General features: G+C 45.7%; 2 pseudogenes; both read left to right on the top strand.

Moving 5' to 3' along the window:
* The first annotated feature begins 481 nt into the window (after positions 1 to 481).
* On the top strand, positions 482 to 3,169 carry LOC120645542 (annotated as a pseudogene).
* A 2,043-nt stretch (positions 3,170 to 5,212) lies between these two features.
* Positions 5,213 to 5,991, top strand: LOC120645541 (annotated as a pseudogene).
* Positions 5,992 to 13,084: the final 7,093 nt, after the last annotated feature.

The raw sequence follows: 13,084 nt of genomic DNA, 5'->3' as shown, positions 1-13,084 counted from the left end.
CACCAAAGGATGCTGACGACAAATAGAGCGCCAGCATGAAAGCATGGAGATCGAAGAGCGACCTCCCATGGAAGAGGCAGCCTGTTGTTTTTTTATGACAGGAAAGAAGAGTGAGGTGAGGTGGCTTACACAATTAGACAAAAACATGTTGTGCCTGGCCGCCTGCTAGGAGCACGGAAGAAGCATGGAAGGAGCTGTGCGGTCGTGACATCACCTGTGGAGCGCTGCCACTCTGCTGACCGGTCGTGTGACGGCGGCTTCCATCCATGGAGGCCACAGGTCAAACAGAGACATATCCATGGATTAACCCATCCAGTCCCCGAGACCAGGAGCCTGAACATTCAAAATTGTAAACCCAGGAGGCTATATATAGGCCATGATCGAGTTGTCTCGCCAGACAGGCTCGATCAAGGCTGCTGCTACTTTCTTGGTTCTTCCTCTCTTCTCTTCTACCTGGAGCACCAGACACCAGCCCACGACAATGGGAATGGAACACGAGCTTTGCACCTCCAACTGCTACCCTGCAGCAGAAGCGGCGGCGTCGCCCACCTTCGACCTCGGCGCCACTGACGGCGACATGCTACTGCAGCTCGAAGCCTTCCTCGTCGACGGCATAGACGCCGAGCCCGCCGAGGTGTGCTCCCACTGGTCCTCTCCCTCGTCTTCGTCCTCGGCCTCAAGTTCGCCGGAGATGGGAGCGGCAACGGGATTTGCAACCATTGGCGACCCTCAGCATTGTTGGATGCCTGGTATGGATGACACCGACGACATGCTGATGAAGATCGACGCTTTCCTCCTCGGCACGGACGCCGAGACCGAGGAGTGCTCCGACTGGCTCTCTCCCTCGTCCCCGTCCTCCTCCGAGGCGGCGACGGTGTCGTTGAGCAGGAGCAGTCAGCACCGGCTGCCGGAGGCGGACGCCGACGCCGACGCCTCGCCGGGCGAGAAGCGCAAGCGGCCGGCCTTCATCGGCGTGCGCAAGCGGCCGTGGGGCAAGTTCGCCGCCGAGATCCGGGACTCCACGCGCCGGGGCGCCCGCGTGTGGATCGGTACCTTCGACACCCCCGAGGCCGCCGCGCTCGCCTACGACCAGGCCGCCTTCTCCGCGCGCGGCGCCGGCGCCGTCCTCAACTTCCCCGTCGAGCGCGTCCGGGAGTCGCTGGGCGCGCTCGCCCTCGCCGGCGCGGGCGCGGGGGGCGCCGGCGGCGGTTCCCCCGTCCTCGCGCTGAAGCGGCGGCACTCCAAGCGCACGCGCAGGCGGAAGGTCTCACCGGCCACCGAGAGCAGCAGGAATCCAAAGCCACAAGGGTTATGTGCGAGTCAGAGCTCCGATGTGTCCGGTGGTATGGCTGCGGCCGTGCCGCTGCAGCAGACGACGACGGCGCCCATGACCTGCGCCGGCCAGTGCCAATGCGGCATTGCGGAGCTCGATGACCTCGGCGACGACTACTTGGAGGAGCTCCTCCTAGTATCATCGGAGCTGGGAGACTAGGTGTCTAGGTGTCATTGGACAGGTTACCGTTAAGCTAAGTGTCATCGTCATCGCGACGACACCACCACTGTCAAATCAGCGATCAGCCAAAAACACTGATCCTCTAATTTTACTGTTGAAACAAACTGTATGCGCTCGATTGCACACACTGTCACCGATTTTTGTACATACCCCAGTCAGGAACTATATATGAGACCAAAGCCTGGGATTATTCTAGTCATCAATAATGTGTACGTACCACCTGAAAATTGACCAATTAATAGCTTGGATAATTAGCGAAGAGGTTGTACCACCTCTAGCCACAGGAGCTCAAACTCACCAAGGTTTGTTACCCTATTTGATGACTTTTTCAATATCAAGATCTGCCGCTCTAGGCTCCCTTAAAAGGTTCATGGAAATGATTGTGGGTGCGCGTACGCATTTGCATACACTAAGTTTAAAAAATAGAAGGGAACAAATTAGGTAATAAAGTGATCATAGGCAGCAGGAAAGCTGCATTAAGGTGAATTTTAAATTATTTTTGCTGAGTTGTGGCCCATGTTACTAACAGATACAGTTCTTATACTGAAAGGTCAATGTGTAATGGATATAATTCTCCCTCGGTCCTTCCCATGCCGTTCCCAGATTCCAAGCACCATGTCAAGAAATTTTCCTTTTCTTTTTAGTTCTGCAGATCTACCACATACCTAAAGCTAAGAGCACTATCAGATTATTTTCAAATCAAATCTGTGACGACAATACTTCTGTTCTTTTGTTTTCAAATAATCTAGATAAATAATCCATGAGCGTAACACATTTTAAAATTAAAGAAAAATTAATCAGTGTACTAAATATACAAGTTTTATTTGAAACGACATATACCAATCTGTCTTAACTATTCTACATCATTAAGGTTTCCCCTCCACTATCCACACATTTCAATTAAGGTCTGTTGGCAACAACACAGAAGCCATCATATGACAAAATATTATGAAACAGAGATGGTAGCACTCTAGATATATAGCTCGAGCATGCACCTGGACTAGCAAAGTGACCACATTCGACTTCGATCAGCCCCCTAAGCTGGTCTATACCTAAGCACGGGAGATGTCAATGAACAAAGCAATATAAAGGAAGGAGGGCAGAAAGCTCCGAACCTCAGGCTTATTTCTTACAAAAGGAATACGATCGAGGCGTTGGATTAGGTACTAATACTCTACCGGTTTCAAATTTTACGATGCTATTTCAGCTTCTTTTAAGTCAAACTAAATGCACTATCAAGATATGTTTTATGGTGGATTTAAATGAAACTAATTAATTTGATGATGAAAATGATGGTGTATTTGTTATGTAAACTTTGTCAAAGTTTGACTGAGTTATTACATTTTGAAATGGATCGCACATCTATTGAAGATTAGATGGATGCGGTGCACCTGTTGATGCCTCAGTCTCTAGAAACAGACATACACACAGCATAGTTGAACCTTCCTCAATCCCTCTACCTCTTAGCTATAGGATTTTGTTAATGCTTCGATTTTGCAGGTTATCTTCAGGGGAACGTACTGGTTACGGTTCTGGGCGCAGCTGCAGCGTGATGAGCACGCTAAGAACACACTCTCCGTGCTGAGAAGAAACATAGCGATCATTGCTATGGAGCTAGTCAAGGGAGGGTGGAAGCATAATTATCGTTTGATGTAGTTCTTTTTCTGTTTTAGAGACCGGTTGTGCTCTTCTTCCTTTATAAACTTTGTTATAATTGGCTGTGTATGTACTCAGACGTAGAGGCTGGATTTGTAATCCTTTTTCTAAAAAAAAGTGGATGTTTAATTTGTAGGGTGCCCGCTACTTTTTCCTTTCAGGAAACGTAACTCAGATCGGCTAGAATAGTTGGAGGAACAACGATTCGCTGGGTAATAATCAAGTGAAATGGTGCCAAAAATGGCTGTCCGACAAGACTGACTATGGTTCTCAAGATCGCGCTCTTTCAGTACCGATCGATATAACTCTCAAATCAATGATAATAAGCAAGGGACACGCGCGTCTTCCATGTAATCAATCTGGCAGATAATAAGAAGCCATACATAGGTCTTAAGGGAACAAGTAAATTAAAATTATTGTTAAAGTTGTGACCGTGGATGAGGAAGAGTATAGTTAGTTTGAATTAAGAGTTGTCTGCCTCCGGAGACTGAAACTAGTTATCTCTATGCTGAATTGCTGATCATTAAGAATGGCTGATTTTGAAGGAAGAACATTGTAGCCTGTTGCAATGCTATGTATCCCAGTATATGCACACGTGTTTGAATATGTTTTCATGCGGAGGTGTGCATTTATGTTATTTCAAGCCAGAATATATGTACGAAACTGCCCATTAAGAAATTGTATATATTGTAACAGTAATTAAATAAGAATAAACATGTATGATATAAATATATAGATCAATATATATGTTTCCCAAAAAACAGAGATAAGCATATATGTTTTTACAAAAGTAAACATGTAAAGGTCGCATTTGCATTCAAATGTATGGTGTTGAAGCGTATACTGTCACATAGTAAATTAATAGCAAGAATAGATGTAACTTGTAACACATTCAGCGTGAACATATATAGTAGTGGATTCTAAAATTGGATTTTCATAAATATCGTATAAAAACAGATACCAACAACCACGGACAGTCCGAAACTCGTGTCCACAAAAGAAACAACAAAACTTTGGTACAACTAGGCATCCAATAGTGTTTTCGAATCCACTGTAGTTATAATGAAATAACGGTCAACATTATAATGAACTCAACCGGTCTCTCGGTTACCACAGTTCGACGGGGACCAAAGATGCTAATCATTCAACCGAAAGAAAAATGTATAAATTACTCTCCCGGTCCAAACATGTAGGACCAACCAGCTGCTGCTTCCCCGAAGGAGCACACGCTTCAATAATCAAATCGTAATTGAAATCATCGTACCTTCATCCTTTAAACTATTTCTTTTATTTTTTCCTTCATATATACTATTTGAAGATAATCTGACACTAGCCGCCTTCGTCCATTAGCATCGTTTTCTTACTAAATGATCAATCTTTAAAGTGTTAACTATAGTGATCAGGATTCCGGGTTTCGTTCTCCGTGTTACCGTGACGATGCAAGGCTTACTAAAAGAAAGGAAAGAAAATAACCAAAAATTTGCTAACGAATTACTGTCAGCACAACTATCTATCGCGGTGCCACCAGTGTTTCACCACCCCTAGTAACGACGGAAGCCGGTAATATAAAGATCACTTCGTCAATTAGCATCGTTTCAAGTCAAATCGCTTTGCTTTTTGGTGACAAAATCGAGCATTCTATATGGTAATACACTAGAAAATAGCAGATATATTTTTTTCAGTATGTTTCAGTATGTTTCAGTATGTTCCACTGCTTCCAGGAAGGAAGATGAGAGGCTGCTATTAATGTAGGCAGCCCACGCAATTCTGCACATCTGCTCCACATTCTTCGATCTGTAGACTAGTCAATTCAAGTTGCCCAACAAATCCAGTCCAGTCCACGAGAACAGCCGAACAGATAAAATGAAAAATGAAAAAAAAATAAAATCCGGAAGGCTATAAAATCCCCAGTGCCTTACCATGCTAGCATGCTGCCATCGTCTTCTTCTCCCTCTGGCTTAACTCCGATCCTGATTTGCAGCAGCGGCAGGATCTTGCAGATTGGCGATCCATCGTAATGGAGATGGAGCACGTGCAAGTGCAATGCAGCTCCTACTCCTACTCATCCTACTGTATCCTGCTGAGGCGCCAGGCCCGTCGGAGGCGCTCCCCTTGGACACGGCCAACGGCGACGACATGTACATGCAGCTCAAGGCTCTCCTTCTCCAGATGGAGGCCGACGACGAGAGCTCCGCCTCCGACTCGTTCTCTTCCCCGTCCCCGGCCTCTTCCTCGGAGGAGGGAACGGTGTCAGCGACCGCAGGCGACGAGCAGCCGTGGCGGGAGTCCTCGTCGCGGCGGCGGCCGGAGGCCTTCATCGGCGTGCGGCCGTGCGCAAACGGCCGTGGGGCAAGTTCGCCGCCGAGATCCGCGACTCCACGCGGCGGGGCGCCCGTGTGTGGCTGGGCACCTTCGCTTCGACACCCCCGAGGCCGCCACGCTCGCCTACGACCATGCCGCCTACGCCGCGCGCGGCGTCGCCGCGGTGCTCAACTTCCCCGTCGAGCGCGTGCGCGAGTTGCTCGGCGCGCTCGAGCTCGCCGTCGCTGCCGGGAACTCCTCCGTGCTCGCGCTGAAGCGCCGCCACTCCAAGCGCTTGCGCAGGAGCAAGCTCGCCGCCCCAAGCAGCAGCCTCAAGACGCAGCTGCATCCGACGATCACGCTTCGTTTCTCCGGTGTGGCCGGAATGGACGTGGTTCGTTGTTCCGCGGCGCCACGAGGCGTCGCCGTGTTCCTACGGCACGGTGGAGCTTGACGACCTCGGCGCCGATTACTTGGAGGAGCTCCTCCGGGTATCCTCCGAGTTGCACTTCCAGTTCTAGCTAACCGATTACGCCATTGTCATGGTTGCCACCATCGCCGTCGCAATGCGAGCATCAAGTAGAATTTAGAAATAGAATGTCTACTCTATCATTCCTCATATTCTCTTGATTGTTGTTTCCTCTCCTCTTTTTTTTTTCGTTTTTGAGAAAGTTAATCATTCTTTTGTTGATGTATCGGTATCAACTTTCAACACCATTCCGTTGAGAAGCAAGGGCAAAATAAACTATTTTAAGATATGCAGCAGGCCAGTCTTAATGGGTTTCACGGAGGATTTCATGACATTAATTTTGCTGACATAGCAAAAAGAAAGAAGGATATGAGATTTCATGGGATGTGAGAAGAATTTCATCACCATGAAACCCATCTAGCACAATCACTACCGGAAACCCAATAATTGCCGAGTGCCAAAAGTTGAGCACTCGGCAAAAACACCATTTACTGAGTGTAAATTATAAAACATTTGGCAAAACACAGACACTCGACAAAATTAGAATATGCCGAGTGCCATATCCTAGACACTCGGTAAACCAAGAGTATGCCGAGTGTTTTGCATGTGGCACTCAGCAAATAACCTGTAGCGGTTAACAGCCGGCCGGGCCGTTTGTGTAACGCCCCAAGTATCGACGCCGTTTGTGTAACGCCCCAAGTATCGACATACCTGGAGGTTACTACTAAAGATATTAAATTGCACGAAATAATAAAATTTTACTAAATTTCGGCAGAGTCTTCTTTGTAAATTCTAACATCCGAGGCACACAAGATCTAAATATAGCAAAGTGAGTATAAAGATAGTAAATAAACTTGCTTATCAACCATCACAACCAAATAAACAAATTTTAAGCGACAACCAAACAACCACGCAACAATCCTCAACATCAAAAGAAATTATTCAGCCTAGAGTATTGTTTTAATGAATGGCAAAGGTGTGTGCATGCTTATCATGAAATGGCTACTCTGGCTACTCCCATCCCATGCAAACTTGATCAGCGAGTACCTAAAAACCAAATAAACACAAGGGTGAGTAAAAATACTCAGCAAGCACAATTCGGAATCAGAAGAACGACTGCAAGTACTTGAACAATGAAAATCCAGAATTATGGAACAACAATAAAATAGTAGTTTATTGTGAAGGTAGCATAACAAGTCATAAAAGAATAGTGGTACGATATTATATTTTTAGCAAAATAAGATGTTATGTTGAACGAATTATGAAAATAATTTAAATTTACAAAAATTTGCTATAAAGTAAAGTTGTAGATCTTAAAATTCTAGACAACTTTTATGTTCATAATTTTTTGATTTGAAGACATTTTGGTGTCCACGTGTTGTGCAAACATATTGCGAAAGTGTTTTGATTTTTAAAAATTACTCTATCATAGAGTTGTAGTTTTTGAATTCTTGATCAAATTATATGTTGAGCAACTTTTGGTTCCACGCGTTTTGGTGTTCAAATTTATGTATAATGTTAGAATGTAACAAACGGGTTGTGGTTTGATTTAATTAAAATATGTGGTATTTTCCAAGAAAATACTGAGAGAGGACCAGGATGGCTGATTGATTTTATAAAAATAAAAAGCTAAAACAATTAAAACTTTTTCTCACAAAGTTTAGGCCCACCGTATCCCTCACGGAGATCTCACTTGTTAGTCCAAAAGGTTTGACGAAAGAGGGGGGGGAGATTGATTTCGTCAATGTTTTCCACCAAAATCTTAATACTTTTTACACCAGTAATTTCCTATACTCACCTCTTATACCCGCGTATTGCTTTCATTTAGCACATATTTTTACTTTTCTTTTCACGTGCATTCACCCATAATTCGCGTCATTATTTATTTTGAAAGAATAATAATTGACATCATTGTTTATGGAAGGAAAATAAAGACGTGTATTATTTTTTAAAGGAAAATAAATAACATCACTGCTTGATGGAAGAAAAATTAAATACGTGCCTGCGTACTTCTCTGCTAGTTTTATAAAAAGTTAAAGTTTTCTTTAAAAATTTACCTGAACCTAGCATGTTGGACTGGGAGTTGATTTCAAAAAAATTGAGGGGGTTTCAAAAAATTTCCTGAGAGAGTGAGTTGGACTGCATGTTGATTTCTCTGAAGTCTGAGGTTTTTTTTTTCCAAAATGACTAGGAATCGCAGGATCTGGACGATTCGCCCGGCCGATCCACGGCCGGGAATTGCCGGCGACGTGGCCACTATCTCTGGTTTTCTTTTGGTGCGGAAATAATATATAACTAGGCAGTCCCCCTGCGCATTGCGCGGGGCATGTTTGGTAATACTTACTGTAATTATGGGCTTAGATACTGTTGTCGGTCAAAACCCACCGGCGAGTAGCGACAGACAACACGAAGAACCCAGAGGTCGCCGGGGCGCTGGCAGGCACTGCTCCCTCGTTAACGGCCCGCAATCCTGGCACACGCCGCGGCTTCTGATGATGCAGGGCGTGCCACCTGAGCTATACCCGATCAGGAAGGTGCGAACGTGCTTGCGACGATTTGCCTGCATACACAAACACGAGCAAATATAAGTCCGAGCCGTGGTCGGCTCCCCGGGACGACTCTTGCATCGGCTTTAAAGAGCCAATCGAGTCCCGGTGTCAGATCAGATCTGTATGTATCCGGATATTGATGAATAAAACAAATAACTGTAAAGCTGCTTCAAATAAATCTAGCTAATCTAATCCACGACGATAAAAGCTTCACTGCTAGATCGGAACATCCTACACGTAATTGGGCCTAATGAACGCAATAAATAACCAAACCTTAACCAGAATAGAGGCCTAAGAACAAGCGAAAGCCGATTCCCGGATCAATTCCCTGTTAAGACTAAGGCAAAGCATCTAATACGTCACCGGATCATCCAACCCGTTTGTAAGGCCTAACCTAGTAGATGTTACGCCAATTCTTAAGGATAAGAATAAACCATAACAGATTAGATCTACTAGATAGAAAAGAAGCAGGGTGTCATCTCTACACGACTAATTCCATGCAACAAGAATTAGTATAAGATGAAAACATGATCGCGCAGAGATGACATGATATTCATAGATGATAAGCAATAAAAGCACGATGAATTTACTAAAGATCATGCTACGAAAATCAGGATAAATAGCACTACTCGCCATAAAAAATGCTTCAGTACAAGTAATACCAAGGTAAAAGCAAGAACAACACTGCCCTGATCACAAGAAGTGATCAAAAATGCTTCAGTACGAGTAATACCAAGGTAAAAGCAAGAACAACACTGCCCTGATCACAAGAAGCGATCAGGGCAGCATGGCGCTTACTTGGATGAAACCCTAAAATTAGGGGTGGCGGTGCGCCGAGAGTTGTTGTTTGCGAAACGTGGTGACGTTCTCCTTTACAAATGCCATAAGGTACATATTTATAGTCCGGAGACTTGGGAAACAATCTAAACTAATGTGTCCATATCGGACTCTATCTCTAACTTAATCTGAACTAAATCTAAGAATACATAGCCCACATGGCCCAAATGCTCACTCAGGAGCCGATTCGCATGTCACCTTCAATTTCTTCATTAAGCCCAACTCACTCGCGGCCCATTAATTAACCTGTTAATTTATGGCAATAACACATGCCCCCTGGTTTTGGCAATGATAATTCCAAAACCACTTCGCTGCTTCACCTTCCCGTTGATGCTTCATTAAAACGCACAACAACCGCCATGGAAGACACAACGTCTCTGCAATTGACTCCTCGTAGAATGTGAAACTGCCGATCCGTCTTCCATTTTTTTACTATTTAATCTCACCCGAATCGAACCCTTTCACCGCAAACTCATCTTCTTCCTGCAGCCAAATAGCACAGAAAACCCCAAACCTTCAGTAGCCATGGCGATCTCTTCCTCATCCGGCTCCAACTTCATCGACTATCCTTCTTCCCCTCTCCCTTCTTCTTCAAGCTCCTCCGCCTCCTCCCTCGACCCTATTTCTGAGAGCCGGGAGCCGACGCCGGAGTACGACCCGACAGCGGCATACGTGGCATTCGCTCCTCTGCATTGGGATGCAGAGGAGTTCGACTTTGGGATCGTCTCCGAAGACGACGAACCCAAGACTGATAGCGAAGACCTCCGACTCCTGTTCCAGGAGGAATTGGAGAGCGGCAGCGACGAGGACTTCACCTGGGACGGAGCCAATTCCTCCTCAGAAGAGGAGATCGGCTCCTCCTCCAGCAGTGACAACCCGACGGATTGGAACACATTCCTGTTCCTCGGGTCCTCCGAAGAGGACAGTGAAGAAGAACGCAGCGGCGGCGGTGGTCGGAGCAGCGACGCCGAGACCGGTGGCAGCGGCAGCGCCGCCGCCGCCGCCGCCGACAACAGCGACAGCGGAGACGGCGGAGACGCTCCGGTGCGAAGCCCCAAGCACCGTAGGTACTAGGCACCTACGAGTAGTAGATGTAGGCAGTACTGTAGGAGTAGCATTGTAAAGCCGAAGGATTCATCCTTTGTCAAATCGGCTCTTTGCTTGTAAAAATCCAGCTTTTAAATGAAATCCTTTATCTTTCAACTCACTCGCTCAGATTTCTCCCCAAAAAGCCGATGGCATCGCATTAGGCTTTACTAATACCCAAGAGCTGACGGAATTCAAAATTGGAAGCAACCCGCGTAAGAACAGAACACCGCTTCCACTCTGAATCCAACTCAAAATAGACACTCCAAATCTGAGCATAGTTCGAGAATCCCGCTCCATAAATTCGAGCAAAGACTCGCAAAGCACTCAGAATTCGAACCAGAGCCCGTAAAGCAACCAAACCCTAAGTCAGCAGATCTGAACCATGGCGGACTCTGCAGCTCAAACAACGAATTCTTCAATCGATGATGCAGCAGTCTGTGGCCTGAAGGTAATATTCAGTCTGTCCTTTTAACTTTCTTCAGTTCATCAATCCTCTGAATAAATTAAACTCTGAAATATGACACCATATGTAAATTTCTGAATCTCTGAACTCTAGGTGTCAGATATCCTTCTGCCGCATCCGTCCAATCCCAAATCCTTTTGTCTTGGCTCACGAACTTATGAAAATCCCACAGATTTAATCTCCTGTGAAGCGAATAGAATCCCTTTCGTGAGTCAAGGCATTAATTTAAATTCCTGGGCCGACTGCTTAAGAGCCTGGCCTAATCCACCTGAAAGCTGGATTACATGGTATAGCAGAGTAGCAAAAGCTTATATGCCGTTGTGGCAAGAACTAAACATAGCTGATGCACTCAGTCTATCGTTATCTCCCCTGGATAAAGATGAAAACCTTCTGAAGACCATCGGCTATTTCTGGTCCGATGCTCTGAATTGTTTCCTCTTTGGTCATGGACCCATGACCCCTACTCTGCTAGATGTAACCATGATTACTGGCCTAGACATTAAGTCCCCTGATCCTGCAGCCCACAGAATGGTAGAAGTCCACTTCAAACTTTCATCTAAAACAGACTGCACAAACTGGAGCACTTACATGAACCAGCACATGAAAACGAAAGGTCCAGTAAGCAAAAAGGAACACACAACCTTTCTAAATCTTTGGTTAGAACATTTCATCTTCTGTGGTCCTTCCTTAGCCCCAACCAAAAATTATCTTCCTTTGGCTTACCATCTGGCCCATGGCAACCGCACCAGCCTAGGCAAGCTTTTCCTCGGAGAAACATATAGATGTCTCCATTTGATGACAATTAGCTTGCTCAGCCAAAAGAAACTCAAAACTGGAGGCACTTAGTGGTTCATTCAGTTATGGGCACAACTCTACTTCCAGCATCAGATTCCGAACTTTCAAAGCTTAGCCAAGAATTCCTTCCCTGACGAGAATGGCAAGCTAATTAGATGCACCAGCTATGGCCAAGCCCTATTCAGCCTCCCTGGAAGTAAACTGAACTTAACAGATGCAGCAAAATGGTTCAGAGTTTTCTACAAAGGCCTAGAGAATCCCCTCTTCTTTCCATTCACTGAATCTGAAGCCTTTGAAAATCCATCTACCTTCAGGCTGGATAGCTTTGCCGATGACAACAGCACTCGGCATCTATATTCACTAATGATCCGACCTGGCTTCCTTCCTGTTGGCATAAGCACTTCCAACAGAATCATCAAACCAGGCTATGAAACCTATCAACCAGTCATAGTAGCTCGGCAATTCGGCCTAGGAGAAGTCCCTCCCCACTTCCATATTCACCACTTGGTGGAGAGTAGAGCCGATCTACCTGACGGTCTTACCAGCTCAAGATGCTACAGCATGTTTGACAATCTCCACATTCCAATACCAGCCGATCTATCCTTTATTCCCTCATCAATCGGCTTTAACACATGGTGGGAAATATGGAAAACTCATGTATTCAGAAGAGCTTTAGGCCCTCTACTGCAGTAAATTGATCCTGAATATGCAATCTCCGAGGAAGAGGTACTGAATCCGTGCTCCTATTCTTTCTAAACCTTCTATTGCTTTACTTGGCTAACATTGCTCACCCTTCTTGCAGCAACAAGATGATCCAGAACCCATGACAAATAACGGGGAGCCATTTCACTTTCTCCCAACTGCCCCTGATGTTCTCTTTTTCAAGGGATCACCGCCAAAGAAGAAAGTGATAATGACTGTTCAGCCAGACTCACCCCAGTCGGCCTCTAAGCGGAGACAATTCTCTGGAGATGCTGCCCCCCGAGTCCCAACTAAGAAAAGGAAGATCTTCACGAGACGGGTCATCAAGAAGGCAGCACAACCTTCCCCAAGTCCATCAGACTCCAACACCAACCAGGTAATTCATCTCTCTGAAATTTCCTGAATGTTTTGCCCCTTTTTTATGCACATATACTCTGGTTGACTGTAATCCTTTCTCTAGGACGCAGTTGAAGACACCCTTAGCACCGGAAGCCCATCACAACAGGCAACCGCCATTCATGAAGTCAATACTGGAACAACTGAAATCCCTAAACAGCAAGAATCAACCATCGTCCAAGCAGAAATTCGTAGCGAAGAGACTGCAACAGATGACGTGACGATGGAAGCCCAACCCGGAAATCCCGATGCTCCAATAGAGGCGTGTGACGAACAAGCTGATATAGCCGATGCTACTGTCGCTGCCCCAATTG

The sequence above is a fragment of the Panicum virgatum genome, chromosome 8K (assembly GCF_016808335.1).
Source record: "Panicum virgatum strain AP13 chromosome 8K, P.virgatum_v5, whole genome shotgun sequence".
Lineage (NCBI taxonomy): Eukaryota > Viridiplantae > Streptophyta > Magnoliopsida > Poales > Poaceae > Panicum > Panicum virgatum.
This window is presented reverse-complemented; position numbering and strand designations above follow the sequence as displayed.